Consider the following 7,500-nt stretch of genomic DNA (forward strand, 5'->3'; position numbering starts at 1 on the left):
GCAAATTTTTTTGCAAATTACGTATCTGTAAATAAATGTAAACATTTAGCAACTAATCAAAATTGTTTTTTTTGTCTAGATATTAAAGTAAAACATAAAAATACATTAAATTTATAAAATGCAACCCGCAGCACACTAGATGTGCATTAATATTGCATAACCTTCACGAAGTACGACGTCCAAAAATATTAATTTTTTTTTATATTGAGGTTAAAAGTGAGAAAACATAAATTAATAATAATGCAACCTGCAATACACTTAATATGTACTGATCTTGCATAACCTTCACGAAGTACTACGTTTAAATATAAATTAATATTATTGTGACCCGCAATACACTAAATTTGTATCAATATTGCATAACCTACACGAAGTACGACGTTCAAGAATATTAAAGAATTTTATTTGTGTTGTATATAATAAAAAAACAGCAAATTTTTTTGCAAATTACGTATCTGTAAATAAATGTAAACATTCAGCAACTAATCAAAAGTGTTTTTTTGCCTAGACATTAAAGTAAATCATAAGAATACATTAAATTTATAAAATGCAACCCGCAGCACAACAGATGTGCATCAATATTGCATAACTGTTACGAAGTACGACGTCCAAAAATATTAAATTTTTTTTTATATGAAGGTAAAAAGTGAGAAAACATAAATTAATAATAATGCAACCTGCAATACACTTAATGTGTACTGATGTTGCATAACCTTCACGAAGTACAACGTTCAAATATAAATTAATATTATTGCGACCCGCAATACACTAAATTTGTATCAATATTGCATAACTTACACGAAGTACGACGTTTGAAAATATTAAATGTTTTATTTGTAGTTTGCATATAATAAAAAAAAAAACAAATTTTTATGTAAATTACGTATCTATAAATAAACGTACACATTTAACAATTAAATAAACATAGTATTTTGGCCTAGATATTAAATTAAAACATAAAAATGCATAATATTTATTAAAATGCAACTTGCAATACACCAAATGTGTATTAATATTGCTTAACCTTTACGAAGTACGACGTTCACGAAGTACGTCGTTTACGAAGTGCGACGTTTACGAAGTACGTCGTTTACGAAGTGCGACGTTCACGAAGTACGTCGTTTACGAAGTGCGACGTTCGCGAAGTACGACGTCTACACATTAGGGCACTCAAAATTATTGTTACGTTGTACGACATTCAGACGTTCCAACTGCGACTAACTACAGCATTCATTTGACTTTGCACATACGACGAACGAAGTACGACGTTTACGAAGTACGGCGCTTAAAATAATTTTGTTTTTATTAATTAATTATTTTTTTTAAAACAAACGTTTTTATAATTAAATTTTATAATGGTTTAAATATAAAATATGACTTTTTAATATTATCAATATTTAAAATATTTTCTCCCTTTTGTGTGTATGCCTTATAGTTATAGAGCTGTGCGCTTCGGTAGACGTCGCCTGTGGAGCTATGTCAGTGGAGCGGTGCGCACATCCAATACCGAGCGGCTGCCTCGATCGGTGTCGCGCTGGTATACATATGGTAGTGGTGTGTGTCGATGCGTTGAGTGAGGCGATATGAACGGTGTAACGGTTTAGTCGAAGTTTATCATAAATGACGACGACAAAACGACCGATTATGTATACGTTCTGCATTTGCTTCCAATTTATCGACGTTTATCGCACATTTCCGCTATCGAATTCGAATAGGGCTTTGCTTGCGAGATTGCTTTATTTTGTGATTTTGTGGCTCGCCCAGTTCCCCACAGCGAGATTGCGGATGCGGCAAAACGTATTCTCTTACGTTGGCGGTCCTTATGCAATCAAACTTTGTTGGACTAACAAATGTTTGTGATTTAAACAAACAAAAATAATAAATGCGTCAACTCTCTAATATCCGAGCGAGAATATTTATATAATATTCGTAACGTTTATGGATTCGAAAGAATTTCATAAATTCACGTCGCATTCAATCTTGCGAAGAGTGAAGAGAATGTTTGAACTTTTAAATCGGCAAAGGTAAAAAATAATATTATAAATATTATTATTATGCCTTTATTGACCGATATATGTGTTGTGGTGTTTAACGACTACGACGACGATGATGACGATACATTTATCTCTATATCGTACGAAGAAAAGAAGAAACAGCGTGGCGTTACTTTCTTATATGTTAGATTGTTTCGCACAAACGCGCATATTCTTCATCTTTATAAACGATGATGATGAGTATTTTATTCTCTCGTCTGTCTCAAAAAACACAAAAACACAGTTCCCTGGTTGATCCTGCCAGTAGTCATATGCTTGTCTCAAAGATTAAGCCATGCATGTCTCAGTACAAGCCAAATTAAGGTGAAACCGCGAAAGGCTCATTAAATCAGTTATGGTTCCTTAGATCGTACCCACATTTACTTGGATAACTGTGGTAATTCTAGAGCTAATACATGCAAACAGAGCTCCGACCGGAGACGGAAGGAGCGCTTTTATTAGATCAAAACCAATCGGTGGCGGTTTCGCCGTCATCGTACAACTTGGTGAATCTGAATAACTTTACGCTGATCGCACGGTCTCGCACCGGCGACGCATCTTTCAAATGTCTGCCTTATCAACTGTCGATGGTAGGTTCTGCGCCTACCATGGTTGTAACGGGTAACGGGGAATCAGGGTTCGATTCCGGAGAGGGAGCCTGAGAAACGGCTACCACATCCAAGGAAGGCAGCAGGCGCGCAAATTACCCACTCCCGGCACGGGGAGGTAGTGACGAAAAATAACGATACGGGACTCATCCGAGGCCCCGTAATCGGAATGAGTACACTCTAAACCCTTTAACGAGGATCAATTGGAGGGCAAGTCTGGTGCCAGCAGCCGCGGTAATTCCAGCTCCAATAGCGTATATTAAAGTTGTTGCGGTTAAAAAGCTCGTAGTCGAATTTGTGTCCCGCGCCGCCGGTTCATCGTTCGCGGTGTTAACTGGCGTTTCGCGGGACGTCCTGCCGGTGGGCTTAGCTCGAGAGGGCGGCCCAACTCAATCCCGCCGCGGTGCTCTTCATTGAGTGTCGAGGTGGGCCGGCACGTTTACTTTGAACAAATTAGAGTGCTTAAAGCAGGCTAAAACTTCGCCTGAATACTGTGTGCATGGAATAATGGAATAGGACCTCGGTTCTATTTTGTTGGTTTTCGGAACCCCGAGGTAATGATTAATAGGAACGGATGGGGGCATTCGTATTGCGACGTTAGAGGTGAAATTCTTGGATCGTCGCAAGACGGACAGAAGCGAAAGCATTTGCCAAAAACGCTTTCATTGATCAAGAACGAAAGTTAGAGGTTCGAAGGCGATCAGATACCGCCCTAGTTCTAACCATAAACGATGCCAGCTAGCGATCCGCCGACGTTCCTCCGATGACTCGGCGGGCAGCTTCCGGGAAACCAAAGCTTTTGGGTTCCGGGGGAAGTATGGTTGCAAAGCTGAAACTTAAAGGAATTGACGGAAGGGCACCACCAGGAGTGGAGCCTGCGGCTTAATTTGACTCAACACGGGAAACCTCACCAGGCCCGGACACCGGAAGGATTGACAGATTGAGAGCTCTTTCTTGATTCGGTGGGTGGTGGTGCATGGCCGTTCTTAGTTGGTGGAGCGATTTGTCTGGTTAATTCCGATAACGAACGAGACTCTAGCCTGCTAAATAGGCGTATTTCGACATCCCAAATGCCGGCTGGAGCCGGGTTCGCCCGGTCTCTATGTGCGGTTTTTACTGTCGGCGTACAAACAATTCTTCTTAGAGGGACAGGCGGCTTCTAGCCGCACGAGATTGAGCAATAACAGGTCTGTGATGCCCTTAGATGTTCTGGGCCGCACGCGCGCTACACTGAAGGAATCAGCGTGTCCTCCCTGACCGAGCGGTCCGGGTAACCCGCTGAACCTCCTTCGTGCTAGGGATTGGGGCTTGCAATTGTTCCCCATGAACGAGGAATTCCCAGTAAGCGCGAGTCATAAGCTCGCGTTGATTACGTCCCTGCCCTTTGTACACACCGCCCGTCGCTACTACCGATTGAATGATTTAGTGAGGTCTTCGGACCGGTGCGCGGTGGCGTTTCGACGTTGCCGATGTTGCTGGGAAGATGACCAAACTTGATCATTTAGAGGAAGTAAAAGTCGTAACAAGGTTTCCGTAGGTGAACCTGCGGAAGGATCATTAACGTGTAAATGTTGTTGTTTAGTTGTCACACATACACACACATTTTGTCTGTGCTGATCAACAAAAAACACACATACATACACTATTCGTATGATGATCAATTCTCATACAAAATTCTTTATTATGCGTCGAACGGAAAAGCAACAACGGGTCGTCTTGCATTAAGCGGATCTGTTGTTACGTTTTTCGATTTATTTTATAAATCGATTGTAAACGTGCCGTAAACGACGTTTTCAAAGAATTTTTTCGAACATTAACACGAATCAATATTGTCGAAAGATGGTTATGTGCTAATGTTTTATTATTGCTTTCGCAGTGCCGGTCTTAGCGTATTTCCATCATCGTATTCGCTTCGAAAAAAAGTACTAATACACAGTGGTGGTGTATAATTAATGTGCAAGAGATGTTGTTGTTGTTGTAGTATTTGTATATGGTTGGAGTTATTTATAATAACAAACAAGAATGAATGAATGAATAATAATGGTGTCTGCCAATACGATCGTACTTTATGTACACGACTAAAACTTTATACATACAAACCATAATAATAAATAAACTCGAAACAACCAACAACAAAATTAATACGCTACTGTACATACAAATACACATTTATACATACCATCATTTTACTTAACCGATGGTGAGTGATGTTTGAAAAATAAACGCTTAGGCTTACGGTTTTGTAAGCCAGTCTTTGCGTATTTTCTTCATCGTATTCGCTTCGGAAAAAAGAAAATAAAGATGGTGTATAATTAATGTGTAAAAGAGATGTTGTAGTTGTAATTTAATTTGTAAATGGTTGGAGTTTATTAATAAATAAAAGGGGCTGTCTATTCGTCTGTACTTTATGTACAAGACTAAAACTTTATACATACAAACCATAATAATAAATAAACTCGAAACAACCAACAACAAAATTAATACGCTACTGTACATACAAATACACATTTATACATACCATCATTTTACTTAACCGATGGTGAGTGATGTTTGAAAAATAAACGCTTAGGCTTACGGTTTTGTAAGCCAGTCTTTGCGTATTTTCTTCATCGTATTCGCTTCGGAAAAAAGAAAATAAAGATGGTGTATAATTAATGTGTAAAAGAGATGTTGTAGTTGTAATTTAATTTGTAAATGGTTGGAGTTTATTAATAAATAAAAGGGGCTGTCTATTCGTCTGTACTTTATGTACAAGACTACAAAAACGTTTTATAACAATAAAAAGCTCGAAACAACCAATAACAAAATATACTACTACTATACTACTATACATACAAACGCACATTTATAAATACATAAAATCAATTTACTTTATCGATAGTGAGTGATGTTTGGAAAAAAACGCTTAGGCTTACGGTTTTCGGGTACCTGGGTTCCGCATGCGTCGAAGTAATAATTTACTTTAACGACGCGACGAACCGTAGGAATCTAAATAAAAAAGTTTATTAACTTTTTTAGATTCTGTGGGTTTTAAATGATATACGCCCGACTGACGAAGGAACGTTTTGCACTGCCTGTGCTTTTCTTTTGATTCGTTTTTATGTCGACGGACGTTCTTAGAATGCCCACCAAACGACGTATCACACAAAACACCCTACAATTGTATTGTTTGGTAAATATTGTTGTGATTAAGTTTGTAGCTGTGGCGTTTGTTTGAAGAAAACGTCTGGTTTTTCGACATATTTTCTATTTAATAAATATACATAATGCTTATCGCAAAAGGAGCAGAGTTTTATAGACAAAGTTGATAGAGAAAAAAAACCTAATAGATATATATACGTATTTATAAAACGTTAATATCATCGGGTTATTCTTTATGTAAACTTAAACTATAACTGCATACTCTTTTCGATAAGTAGAAACAAATGCCACTTTAATTAAATAAAATATTATAAAATATAACGCCGAACGTTTCTTTCGATTGGTCCGTTTCTCACATATACATCACAATTGTAATAACCTTAAGTAGTTATTTTTGTTGTTGTGTGATGATGAAACGATTTCGATGTGGAACGGTGCGTTATGTAATAATATTTTAAATTTGTTTGAAAAGATTACCCTGAACGGTGGATCACTTGGCTCGTGGGTCGATGAAGAACGCAGCTAATTGCGCGTCAACTTGTGAACTGCAGGACACATGAACATCGACATTTCGAACGCACATTGCGGTCCTCGGATATACTGTTCCCGGACCACTCCTGGCTGAGGGTCGTGTCAATTTCAAAGACTGCTCGGTTTTTGTCTTAAACACAGCGCACAATGTTGTGTAGACAATTACGTCGGAGCGTGTTGGGTGCAAATATGACGCGTTACTATAATTGTTAATTGATTGTCGGTTGTCATAATAAAATATTATGCAACGTAGACAACAATAAAAACAATATAAAAAATAACGCGGCATCCTAAAACGCAATAGCGGCTGACATTCTTATTAGTTTGTTGGTACAAGTTGGTTTAGACGTAGCACGTCCGATATTAAAAAGCAGCCACAACGCTTAAATTTCGAACGAAGCGATCGTCGTGTCCGAGACGTTAAAGTTGTTTATATGCATATTTTATGCACTATAATTAACAACAACAACATTCTCGCAACGACGTCAGATCGATGTTTGAAATTGTTTGGAGGCAGCCATATAAACGGAATACGTGTAATTATCGTCTGACAAAATAAAGGCAAATTTATATTTGCGACCTCAGAGCAGGTGAGACTACCCGCTGAATTTAAGCATATTATTAAGCGGAGGAAAAGAAACTAACTAGGATTTCCTTAGTAGCGGCGAGCGAACAGGAAAAAGCCCAGCACTGAATCCCGCGGCCGAAACGGACGCCGGGAAATGTGGTGTTAGGGAGGATCCGTCATCCCGAGATTGTGCGACGCGTCCAAGTCCATCTTGAACGGGGCCACAGCCCATAGAGGGTGCCAGGCCCGTAGTGACCGTTGCCGATAACGGGAGGATCTCTCCTCAGAGTCGGGTTGCTTGAGAGTGCAGCCCTAAGTGGGTGGTAAACTCCATCTAAGGCTAAATATGACCACGAGACCGATAGCGAACAAGTACCGTGAGGGAAAGTTGAAAAGAACTTTGAAGAGAGAGTTCAATAGTACGTTGAAACCGTTCAGGGGTAAACCTGAGAAACCCGAAAGGTCGAAAGGGGAGATTCAGCGTGACTCGATAGCGGCGCTAAATGATCGTGCGACGAACGGCGTACGCGTCGTTCGCGCCTTTTGTTTATGCGAACCGAAGTCGAACGCGTGCACTTCTCCCCCAGTAGGACGTCGCGATCCTTTGGGTGTCGATCTA

The 7,500-nt window shown here is 39.3% G+C and overlaps 3 non-coding genes across 3 annotated transcripts in view; all 3 read left to right on the forward strand.

Moving 5' to 3' along the window:
- The first annotated feature begins 2,278 nt into the window (after positions 1 to 2,278).
- On the forward strand, positions 2,279 to 4,201 carry LOC135267755 (small subunit ribosomal RNA). The gene has a single exon (XR_010336128.1). It is a non-coding gene; the product is annotated as a small subunit ribosomal RNA (ribosomal RNA).
- Positions 4,202 to 6,256: 2,055 nt separating this feature from the next.
- Positions 6,257 to 6,413, forward strand: LOC135267753 (5.8S ribosomal RNA). The gene has a single exon (XR_010336126.1). It is a non-coding gene; the product is annotated as a 5.8S ribosomal RNA (ribosomal RNA).
- Positions 6,414 to 6,889: 476 nt separating this feature from the next.
- The window catches only part of LOC135267756 (large subunit ribosomal RNA), a 4,039-nt gene continuing 3,428 nt past the window's right edge, over positions 6,890 to 7,500 (forward strand). Inside the window, exon 1 of the ribosomal RNA XR_010336129.1 lies at positions 6,890 to 7,500. This exon is cut by the window's right edge and continues 3,428 nt beyond it. This is a non-coding gene — a ribosomal RNA (large subunit ribosomal RNA).

This window comes from Tribolium castaneum, unplaced genomic scaffold (assembly GCF_031307605.1).
Source record: "Tribolium castaneum strain GA2 unplaced genomic scaffold, icTriCast1.1 ptg000087l, whole genome shotgun sequence".
Lineage (NCBI taxonomy): Eukaryota > Metazoa > Arthropoda > Insecta > Coleoptera > Tenebrionidae > Tribolium > Tribolium castaneum.